The sequence below is a fragment of the Sarcophilus harrisii genome, chromosome 1 (assembly GCF_902635505.1).
Source record: "Sarcophilus harrisii chromosome 1, mSarHar1.11, whole genome shotgun sequence".
Taxonomy (NCBI): Eukaryota; Metazoa; Chordata; class Mammalia; order Dasyuromorphia; family Dasyuridae; genus Sarcophilus; species Sarcophilus harrisii.
Window position 1 is genome coordinate 362,980,943 of NC_045426.1, and position 12,867 is coordinate 362,993,809.

A 12,867-nucleotide genomic window follows, 5' to 3' on the forward strand; every position below is an offset into this window, starting at 1 on the left:
CCAGAAGACATCCTAATTATGATTTAGTGACCCTGTTTCTATCAAAGCTTGACACTACTTTGCCAAGTCAAAATGGGCCAATAGATTTGCCTTCCCGTAACTAAGTTACTTTTCTATTATCTAGTTACTTGTCTTGGACTCCAGTACTTCTTTAGCCATTGTTATTCTATACTTTACAGATTCATTAGCATTATGGTTGCCTTTCTCTGAGTAATCTCAAGTATGACATTTTTCTTCTTAAATTATATAATATACAAAGTAAGGCACAAAATTCCAGATGTGGTCCGACTAGCCCAAAATAAGATGTGATTAAGATAGTTCTCACTGAGAAAATGGAAGCAGAATAGAAATTGGATGGCCCTGATATCTTTATCATCAATTAATATCATACAGTAAATTGAAGAGAGTTATGACTAGAAAAAAGGAGGGGGCAACCTAACAATAGTGAAGGACAACAAACTGATATCTCAAAAGGTATCCATAAAATATTAAAAACAAAATCAAACAACAATAACAAACCCTAAGGCAAGGTTCCCATTGAGCAGGCAGTCAGTAAACGTTTATTATTATCTGCTTTATGTCAGGCATTATCCTAAGCATGAAGGATTTAGAAAAGCAAAAGATGGGTCCTACCCTTAAGAATCTTACAGTCTGTTGAGAAAAGGCAAAAGGAAGCTGAGGGGTGGTACTAGACTAGATTAGTTCTAAAGCCTTCCCAAGTATAATATTCTTTTTTTTATTTTCAGAATAATAGGGTACTTGAGGTAATTTTATTTATCTACCTAATGTATATTGACACTGTAATAGGCTTTGGGAATACGAAAACAAAATGAACCAGTAATGCCTTAAATGAGAATTTCTATCAGCTGAGGGGGCAGAAAAGTTGAGGAAGGAAAGCAATCTAGCAATGAGAGAAATCAGGAGAGGCCAAATTATGAAGAGATTTAAATGACAAACAGGAATTTATATTTGATCCTAGAGGTAAGTAGGAGCCACTAGAATTTAGAGAATGGGGTCAATACAGTGGGGTGCTTTAAGAACATCGCATCCATGGCTCTATAAAGAATGGATCAGAAGGAGGAAAATCTTGAGGCTGAGAAACCATTAAAAGGCTGTTGTAATAGTTTAGGCAGTAGGTGACGAGGGCCTGCATTAGGATGGTAGCTGTTGTGAGTAGAGCAAATTCAAGATTAGAAAGGCTTTCCCTAATATTTAGGATAATAAGCATAATTCTTTCCAGAAATGATTTTGCCATAAAGGTCAAGCTAAAGTTAAATGAATATGTAGAGTGCTTATGAAACATATGATACCCACTATAAAAAGACCTCTTGCTCTTCTGTAATATGGTACATGCAGACTATTCCACTTAAGCCTGCCTGTGTAAATTTATACTGTCAAACAATCATTCTTAGAGAGAAGTTTGTTTTGCTATTAAGAAAAATTAAAGTTCCTGCTGCTACTTTCAAAAATTAACAGAACAAAAAAAGTCATATCACTAGCATTTTATCCTCAAGTCAGTAATACTTTTTTTAAGTACATGAAGATATAATAGCTCTAGAATGAATCCTTAAATATGAATAATAATGAATCACAAATATCAGAACTATAATGGATTTTGGGAATCAGCTAGTTCAATCCCTTCATTTTACAAAGAAACTGGGGCCCAGAGAAGACACCAAACTGGTAAGTAAAAGAGCCAACATTCTGGAGTGGGGGGGGGGAGCTATTATGTGGGGGGGGGGGGGGGGGGAATGGATATATGTGAAGAAAGCTCTTCTTTCTGCTACACTAATCTGCTTCTTTATTTCCCAGATCAATTCCTTCTTTGTCACTCTGTTAACGCTTTTTGAGCTGTAGTTTATGTAAAATTTGTCTCAAACTATAAGTTTCTTGGGAACAGTCTATGGAACTAGGGGATCTGGTACTTACTAGACTTGTGATCATTAGGATGGTTTCCTGCGAGTTAAATTCAATGAAGTTAAATAGCTTAACGTTTTAGAAAGTATACCCTTTGAAATAATACACATAATCTAAATGTTTCTCCAGAAAATTCATACTACTATTGACTTAATAAGAATCATTCAGCATGGAGTTGGGGCAGGTAAATAAGGGATATGTTCAGGGAGGGCTGAAATGGAAGATATTAAATTTTCTAGGAAAATTTGGGAGGATTTGAAATAGAAATGACAGCTTTAGTATCAAAGATCACAATAAGGGAGAGAACTGCTGTGTATAGAAGAATACTACAAACAAACAAAAATAGAAATATGAGAATTTTAGATGTTTTTTGTATACTAAGGATGGTCATCTATTCTTAGGATATGATTTGGTGAAAGAAATAAGGTCATCATGTTGCTGAGCCAGTTTGGTTAGATTCTAAAATGATTTGGATATAGAGGTAGAATGGATGAACTTTGGTGGTTCTCGGGATTTTATCAAAACTGACTTAGAATACTAATATTCTGACTCTTCAACCAGCTTCAGAAACTAACTGCATCCTACCTTTTATTCTTTTTTCTTTTTTTAAAATTATTATTATTTTTTTTATTTAATAGCTTTTTATTTACAAGTTATAGGCATGAGTAATTTTACAGCATTGACAATTACCAAACCTTTTGTTTCAATTTTTCCCCTCCTTCCCCTCACCCCCTCCCCAGATGGCCGGATGACCAATACATGTTAAATATATTAAAGTATAAATTAAATATAAAATAAGTATACATGACCAAACCATTATTTTGCTGTACAAAAAGAATCAGACTCTGAAATATTATACAATTAGCCTGTGAAGGAAATCAAAAATTCAGGCAGGCCAAAATATCTACCTTTTGTTCTTCAACTAGCTACACACTGAACTTATCACATCTTCAGAGCCAGATCTGCCCACATCCTCATGATAGAAAATTCTTCCTATATAAAAATGTGTGCCTAGAACTCCAAGATCGGACAACCTTCATTTTCATTTCCACATCAGTTTCACATTCCTGTGTTCTGGCTGTTGATGCCTTAATTTAAATGACTCATAAACCATATTTTTGACATTTTAATACCTCTTTACACAAGACCAACCTTCCCTAAATAAGTTCCTAATCGCTTATCTTTTTCTCAATTCTTATAACTGCAAGCTACTTATCCCTCACTTTTTGCCTACAAGTCTTAGCTTCTGATTGGCTCATCTTGACTTTTAACTTTTTTTAATCCCTACATTACTGTTTACCCTAATATGACAACATGATTCTTTTGGAAAGAATCCCAGTTGACCTTCCATTTACAATTTTAAAAACTTAAAAAGTATTTGAATGAACAACAATACTACATGATGATCAATTTTGATGGATGTGACTCTCTTCAACAATGAGAGGATCCAAATCAGTTCCAATTGATCTTTATTGAACAGAACCAACTACATCCAGAGAAAGAACACTGGGAAATGAGTGTAGACCACAACATAACATTTCCACTCTTTCTGTTAATGTTTGCTTGCATTTTTGTTTTTCTCAGGTTATTTTTACCTTCTTTCTAAATCCAATCTTTCTTAAGCAATAAGATAACTGTATAAATATGTATACATATATTGTATTTAACATATATTTTATAATGTTCTCGTTATAAATCTCTCTCCTTGGTTCTGAGAGCTTGAGCTCCCACCTCCAGTCCTCTTGTCTTCTCTGGCTCTGAGTTTGAGTTTATTGCAGCTTTATATGCTCTATTCTAATATAAACCATGTTATAATGATCTAAGTATAAACCAATCATTATCTCACTAGGAAACCATTATTTGTTGTAAGATTAAATCAATCATATTGAACTTAGAGAACTATTACTCACCATGCTAAACTAGATAACCATTGTCTCATCAATTCCACTGAATTAGCACCTTGTAAGAATCCTTGTTTTAAGTACAGAGTTCTGGCCCATAACTTTGCTTTAACATATTTAACATGTATGGCACTACCTGCCATCTAGGGGAGGCGATAGAGGGAAGGAGGGGAAAAATTGAAACAGGTTTTACAAGGGTCAATATTGAAAAATTACCCATGCATATGTTTTGTATATAAAAAGCTATAATAAAAAAAAGTACTTGAATGAGTTCCCTATGTAGAATTCCACACAACACAAAGTACATGCCACTGATGAAGAAGAGCCAGAATTGCACTGATGGCCATCATTACTCACTCAGCTTAGAAACAGTATGAAATCTATTGACCAAGCCTAAAGCCTTGACTTTCCCAAAGTCCCATAGTTCTTTCATCTTTCTCTATGCTTATATGACAGGCAAGTTCATATAATACTACTCAGAGAAAATGTAACATTTAAAATTCAAAATTTGATCATGGCACAAATGTCACCCATCTATTCCTCACTCTCCATTATCCATTCAGTTTTTCAAAGTGATCTGCTTTAAGGGTAGATCTGACCACGTTTATATCTTTAATATATCCCAATGGTTCCTTATCCCCTCCAGGATCAAATTTAAAATCCCCTAAGTGTCAACCTTCCACACATCTATACCACTTTTCAAGTCTTCTTTTATCTTATTTCTCATGACATTGGCCTCCTTGCCATTCATTTAAAAAGATCCTTGTTCAGAGGTTTGGCAATTGTTAATGCTGTAAAGTTACCCATGCATATATCCTGTAAATAAAAAGCTATTAAAAAATAAAAAAAATAAAAAAATAAAAAAAAGATACTTGTTCTCTTGGCTTAGGTATTTTCCCCAATTGTCCCCCATACCTGGGATGTTCTTCCTCTTCATCTCTATCTCTTGACTTTCCTGACTGCCTTCAAATTTCAACTAAAATCTCACCTTCTTCAGGAAGCCTTTTGCTATCCTACCTTCTTTCTGTTGATTATTTCCCATTTATGCTGTATATATCATGTTTGTGTATAATTTTCCTTTTTTTAATGTAATTTCTTTATTAGATTGTAAACTACTTGAGAGCAGAATCTGCTTTTATCTCAAGCACTTAGCACAGTGCCTGGTACAAAATAAGTCCTTAATAAATGTTTATTTACTGACTGACTTTTTCTGTTTTCTAAATCAGTTTTTAATGTGAGACACCTTACATTTTCTTCTATTTTTTTTCAGACTTTTGCTTGTTTTAACATTTCTTATTGACTCATGGACTGATATTCTGTTTAACTATTCTAATTTTCAAAAGTTGTTGCTTAGGTAAAGTTTTGTACCTCTTATGTTAATTAATCTTTCTACTTCTTTCTTATATAGCTCTTGTTTATTTTTTAGCTATTTCCCCTAGCACTTTTACCTGTCAAAACATTTTAAATCTCCTTTAAAAAATTTATTTCCACACATTCATTTCCCTAAGTGTGGACTACAACATACCATGTCCACTCTTTCTGTTATTGTTTGCTTGTATTTTTGTTTTCCTTCTCAGGTCTTTTTACCTTCTTTCTAGATCTGATCTTTCTTGAGCAGCAAGATAACTGTATAAATATGTATACATATATTGTATTTAACATATATTTTAACATTCTTAACATGTATTGGACTACTTGCCATCTAGGGGAGTGGGTAGGGGGAAGAAGGGGAAAAGTTGGAACAGAAGGTTTTAATGCAAGGGTCAATGTTGAAAAGCTACCCATGCATATGTTTTGTAAATAAAAAGCTATAATAATAAAATATATATATTCATTTCCCAGGGCAGCTAGGTGGAGCAGTGGATAGAGCACCAGATCTGAAGTCATATCTGGTCTCTGACACTTAACACTTCCTAACTATGTGACCCTGGGCAAGTTACTTGACTGATTGCCTCAAGAAAAATTTTCATTTCTCTCAAGAATTCTAGTTAAATTTGTTCTCAAACTGTAGTTTTATTTTCTTTGAGGCTTTGCTTACAATTTTTTTTTTTATTCATTCCCTTCTTCTGGGTTTGTGTCTCTAATTAATGTCCCTATCGTTATAATTTTATATGGTGGTATTCTTCTTGTTTGTGTTTGCTTTTTCTTCCCAACTACTTCCTACCTGGTGGTAGGAAGGTTATGGGGTTATGATAAATCTAACATTTGTGCATTTCTGGCCTGAACTTAAGCCCTCTAGGGTACTGCTGCTGTTTTCTTATGTTCTTGAGTGTTATATTATCCTACTTTCTCGAGTCCAGTTCAGAATGGGAACATACAAGCTTTGAGTGCTTACAGAATGGTCTTATATCTGGGGTAGGACCTAATTACCTACCCTCCTAATCTGAGCTCTGCAAGTTTCTGATCTGGGTTTGGGTTTAAACAACATACCTGTAGACATGGCTCTGAATGGAGACATATTCCAAACTCTCCCATTCTTTAATGTAGAAGAATTTCAGTAGCCTGCTGCTGGTCTCAGTCATTTAATCAGCAGAAAAGCTCTGCTGGTTTTTATTCTTTTTCAAAATTTATTTAATATTTTATTTTTCCTCGGTTAGATGTAAAAGCAATTTTTAGCATTCATTTTTAAAACTCTGTGTGTTCCAAATTCTCTTTCTTTCTTGTTTCCCACATCACTCTCCTCATTGAGAAGGCAAGCAACTCAATACAGGGTATGTATGTGTAATCATGCAAAACATTTCAATAATAGTCATGTGAAAAAAATAGGCCAAAAAAAAGTATGCTTTCAGCATTGTATTGCTGAGAGTAGCTAAGTCTTTCATAGCTGGTCATTTTACAGGATTGCTGCTGCTTTGTACACAGTACATTTCACTTTGCATCAGTTTGTGGAAGTCTTTCTAAGTTTTTTGAGAGCATCCTACTCATCATTTCTTACAGCACAATAGTATTCTATCATAATTACATACCACATTTTATTCAGCCATTCCCCAATTAATGGGCTTTCCCTCAATTTACCATTCTTTGCCCCCAAGGGGAAAAAAGCTGATATAAGTATTTTTGTACATAAAGATCCTTTTTTTTTTTTTTTAATCTCTTTTGAGATATAGACCTAGTGGTATTCCTAGGTCAAAAGATATGCAGGGTTTTATAGCCCTTTGGATAATGTCCCAGATTGCTCTTCAGAATTGGTTGAATCAGTTTACAACTCCATCAGCAGCATATTAATGTCTCAATTTTCCCACATCTTCTCCACTATTTGTCGTTTTCCTTTTCTGACCTATTTACCAATCTAATAGAAATAGAACTGTTTTAAATTTTAATGTCTACAATCAATAGTGAGTTACAGCCTTTTTTTTTTTTTTTTTTTTTTTTTTAATAGCCTTTAATTTACAGGATATATACATGGGTAACTTTACAGCATTTGCCAAACCTCTTGTTCCAATTTTTCACCTCTTGCCCCCCCCCCGCCCCCTCCCCTAAATGGCAGGATGACCAGTAGATGTTAAATATATTAAAATATAACTTAGATACACAATAAGTATACATGACCAAAACATTATTTTGCTGTACAAAAAGAATCAGACTCTGAATTATTGTACAATTAGCTTGTGAAGGAAATCAAAGATGCAGGTGTGCATAAATATAGGGACTGGGAATTCAATGTAATGGTTTTTAGTCATCTCCCAGAGTTCTTTTTCTGGGTATAGTTAGTTCAGTTCATTACTGCTCCATTAGAAATGATTTGGTTGATCTCGTTGCTGAGGATGGCCTGATCCATCAGAACTGGTCATCATCTAGTATTGTTGTTGAAGTATATAATGATCTCCTGGTCCTGCTCATTTCACTTAGCATCAGTTCGTGTAAGTCTCTCCAGGCCTTTCTGAAATCATCCTGTTGGTCATTTCTTACAGAACAGTAATATTCCATAATTTTCATATACCACAATTTATTCAGCCATTCTCCAACTGATGGACATCCATTCAGTTTCCAGTTTCTAGCCACTAAAAAGGGCTGCCACAAACATTCGTGCACATACAGGTCCCTTTCCCTTCTTTATAATCTCTTTGGGATATAATCCCAGTAGTAACACTGCTGGATCAAAGGGTATGCACAGTTTGATACAGCCTTTTTTAATATAGCTAGCTTTGATTACTTCATCTGAAAATTGTTCATATCTTTTGATCTTTATCAAATGGGGAATGGCTCTTATTTTTACAAATTTAACTGAGTTCTCTAAATATTTGAGAAATAAGGCCTTTATCAGAAAAATCCTCAAAAAAATTTTTCAGTTACTATTCCTAACTGTATTTCCCTCCATTCTATTCTCCCACATATATACTTATTTATTTACTCAGTCTCTCACTCTATTCCCCATCAAAAGTATTTTGCTTCTGGCTACCTCCTCCTTCAATCTGCCCCTTCTTTCTGTCACCTCCTCTTATTCCTTTCCCCTTCTACTTTCCTGTGGTATAAGATAGATTTGTATATCCAATTGAATGTGTATGTTATTCTCTTATTGAGCCAACTTTGATGAAAGGTTCACTTATTCCCCCTTATATCCTTTTCTTTTCTCTCCACTAACAAAGCTTTTTCTTACCTCTTTTATGTGAGATAATTTAGCCCACTCTACCTCTCCCTTTCCCTTTCTCCCAATATCTTCCTCTGTTGTTCTTTAATTTTATTTTTTCAGATATCATCCCTTTATATTCAATTCACATCTATGCCCTCTGTCTATATTTACTCCTTCTAATTGCTCTAATAATGAGAAAGTTCTTATGAGTATCATCTTCCCTTAAGAATGTAAACAATTCAACTTTATTAAGTCCTTTATTATTTCCCTTTATTGATTTACCTTTTTATGCTTCTCTTGATTCTTGCATTTGCAAGTCACATTTTCTATTCAGTTATGATCTGTTCATCAAGAAAGCTTGGAAAGTCCTCTATTTCATTAAATTTCCATACCCCCCCCCCCTGCCCAAAAAGATTATACTGTTTTGCTTGGTTGTGATCCCAACTTCTTTGTCCTCCATGATATCACATTCCAAACCCTCCTGTCTTTTAATGTAGGAGCTAATATTCTAGTGTAATCCTGACTGTGACTCCATGACATTTGAATTGTTTCTTTCTGGCTTTGTTGCAATATTTTCTCCTTGATCTGGGTGTTCTGGAATTTGGCTATTATAGTCTCTGGAGTTTTCATTGTGGGATCTCTTTTAGGAGATGATTGATGGGTTCTTTCAATTTCTATTTTATCCTCTAATTCTAGAATGTCAGAATGTCAATTTCATTGATCATTTCTTGAAAGGTGATGTCTAGTCTTTTTCTATGTCTGTAGTTTTCAGATAGTCCAATAATTTTTAAATTATCCCTCCTGGATCTGTTTTCTAGGCTAATTGTTTTTCCAGTGAGATACTTTACATTGTTTGCTATTTTTTCATTTTGTCAGTTTTGTTTGATTGTTTCTTGATTTCTCAAAAAGTGATTTATTTCTATTTGCTCAATTCTAGTTTTAAGGAATTATTTTCTTTTTGAGTTTTTGTATCTGCTATTCCATTTGGACAGTTCTACTTTTTAAGGAGTTTTTTCCTTCAACAAAATTTTTATGCTTCTCTTTCCATTTGGCCAATTCTATTTTTTAAAACCTTCTTCTCATTGGCTTTTTGTCTACCTCCTTTATCATTTGACCTAGTCTTTTTTTTTTTTTTAAGGTAATTTTCTTCAGGATTTTTTTGTTTCTCCTTCACCAAGCTGTTGACTTGTATTTTGTAATTTTTTTTTTGTATCATTCTCATTTCTCTTCCCAATTTTTCTTCTATCTCTCTTACTTGATTTTCCAATTTCTTTTTGAGCTCTTCTAGGGCCTGGATGAATGTCTATATTTCTTGGAGGCTTTAGATCTAAGTACTTTTGCTTTTGTTATATCATCTTCTGATAACCATAGTAACTTTCTGTGGTCAGAACTTTTTCCGTTGTTTGCTCATTTTTCCAGCTCATTACTTGACTTTTAGCTATTTGTTAAGGTATGGTTCTCTTTCCAGCGTAGAGAGTACCACTGTCCCAAGCTTCATGGTTTTTGTGCAGCTATTTTGAGAGATACTTCTAGGGACATATGAATTTTCAGTTCTTTTAAGGTGGTATGAGCTAAGAAGAGATGTTTGTCTCCTGGCCTAGCCTCTGGTTTCTGAGTGACCACAAGCACTCTTTTCTGACCTGGAACTGTGAGAAGAGTCTCTGCTCCTCTGGGGCTTCAAGCTCTAGTATGCTACTGCTCTTCCTTGCTCTGGCACTACCACCCAGGACTGTGATCCAGATCCAAGTATGGAAAGCAAGAGAGTCCTGCATCAGTGCTAGTAAAGAGACCCCTGTAATCTCCTTGTCAGTTCTGCCCCTTTTCCATCTTAGGCTGAATACAGAAGCAATCACTGACACTGCTGATTCAGTGGTTCCCAAAACCTGTTCCTCATTATATGGGGCCCAGTTTGTGCTGGCACCTTGCATTGGACTGCACTCCACTCTTGCTGGAAAATTGTTTCACTCCATCTTTTTGTGGGTTCTGACCCTCTAGAATTTGTTTCAGGTCACTACTTATAGGTATTTGGAGGGGTTTGGAGAAGAGCTCTAGCTACTCCATGGCTTTTCTCTACTATCTTGGCTCTGCCCCTCACCTCTGCTGTTTGAAAGTAAACTGAATTATGTGTTCTGTTCAAAATTCTTACCGTAGTTAATCCTCTACAAACTTTTTTGAGGCTAGAACTTGGACCCCTCTCTTCTTCTAGGATCCAAATCATATAGTTCTTCCTTGCTTGGAAACTTGGTCCTTGCTCAGTACACAATCTAAGGCCTATAGCAGTGCCTCACTTTGGACTACTGTTTCTAGATGCAAGTACCCTCCTTGGCTCAATTTGGATCTGTAGCTCAAAACTCCAAACTGCCAGTTGACCCCTCTCACTTTACTCTATACAAGATCATGTATCTCTGCAGGAAATTTAAAGACTCTTATCTTCATACACAGCAATGCCCTAAGCTGGCTTTGGGATGCTCCATATGGCATTTCCCCATCCCCAGTGTCCACAGACCCCTCCATATGTTTTCTCTCTGAACTAGCCTGGGAAAATGGCTCACAGTAACTTTTTTTCCTTAGATTTACCAATAAGGACTTGATCTGGTGCATTTTATTTCTCTTCCTTGAGGAATTATTGGGAAGATGTCAGTTTTACTTCTATCACGTCCTCTACTTTGAAGATTTTGTTTAAAAACAAAACAAAACTTGAGAGCTATGATTTTTACTAGGTTGATATAAAAAAATGCCAAAAATAAATTCTTTGTAATTAAGATTAGGTTTTAAATATATCTTGCAAAATGGGATGCAATGTTTACTACCTTTCTAGCCTGTGCTCTGGTTTCTGAATGACCATAAGCATTCTTTTCTGCCCTAAAACTAAGAGAAGAGTCCCTGCTCCACTCAGAAACAAAAATTGACTTTAGACTAATATCTCATGCCAGATATTGAGATAAGCTTCTAATGGTTATCTGTCCTAGATATAAAAGGTTACATCATAAAGAAATTAGAGGAGCAAGAAAGAATTGCCTTCCAGATCTGTGAATAGGGAGAAGTTTGTGACTAAATAGCAATAGAAAAGATCACACAAGATAAAAAGGACAGTTTTGATTGCATAAATTTAAGGTACTTTTTTACATAAATTTAAGGTTTCAAATTAATATAGTTTACATTAGAAGGAAAATGGGTAAATGGGAAAAATATTTGCAGCAAGTTTCTCTGATAAAAGTCTCATTCTCCAAAAGAAGAATGGTTAAAGACTATATAAACAGGCAGTTTTCAAAGGAAGAAATCTAAACTGTCAACAATTGTATGGAAAATTATCTAAATCACTAATAATTTGAATGAAATTAAAGCAATTTTCAAGATCTAAAATAAAAAAGAGGGCAAAAGAGGCAATTGAAAAATGTTGGAAATTCTCTAGGAAGGCAACCATTCTAATGCACTGATAGAGCTCTGAATTGTTCTAGGCAACTGGAAAGCAAATTGGAACTATTCCCAAAAAAATCACAAAAATATGTTTACACTGACCTAGCTATACCATTAGTAGGTCATATCCCAAGAGATCAAAGGAAGAAAAAAATGACCTGCATTTCTAAATATGTATACACACACACACATACACACATGGATGTGCTCATGCCTTTTCAGAGTAACCAAAAATTAGAAACTAAAGACCTATCATCTATTTGGGAATAACCAAATAAATTATAATATAAAAATGTAATGAAATTACTATTGTACCATAAGAAATGATGAGATAGATAATTTCAGAGGAAACATCTCTACAAAACAATGCAAAGTGAAGTGAGAAAACTAAGAGAATATATTATGACAATATTATAAAGAAAAAACAAATTTGAAGGCATTTAGAACTCTGATCAGTACAATGATAAACCATGAATCCAGACGACTAAAGATTTAGCCTGCTATTTGCCTCCTACCATAAAAGTGAGGGAACTTAAAATGCAGAAAGTTACATATATTTGGGGGCATGGCCAATGTGGAAATTTGTTTTGCTAGACATTGCTGTTTATATTGAATTTTTTAATTTCCTTATTTTCCTCAATAGAGGAGAGCAATGGGAAGGACAGACTATAAATACATGTAAAAATAAATTTTGAAAGAAAAAAAACAAACAAACATTTCCAGTATCCCCAGCTACCTGTTGGACATTTCAAATTGCATTTCCTTAGTCATTTTAAACTCTGTCTTTCCATCCAAACTTGCCATTATCTCAAATTTTCCCATTACTTTTGATCCTACCACATTTCCTGGTTCCCAGGCTCACCTGCTGTGACTTCTCTCATCCCACATTTCCAGCCCGTTGGCAGGCTAGACACTTCCCCCTTCACAATTTCTCTCATGTACATCTCTTTCCTTGGACTCACAGGCACCCTTGATGCTAGCCCTCGCCCACTCTGGCCTAGACTGCTGCAGTAAGAGAAGGCAGACGTCTCATGGGCCTCTGCTCCATGCTCTCTCTTCACC

General features: G+C 34.9%; 1 protein-coding gene across 5 annotated transcripts in view; it reads left to right on the plus strand.

Moving 5' to 3' along the window:
• Positions 1 to 12,867, plus strand: part of DYM (dymeclin) — a 525,071-nt gene that overhangs the window by 385,069 nt on the left and 127,135 nt on the right. The gene's annotated exons all lie outside the window — the stretch shown is intronic.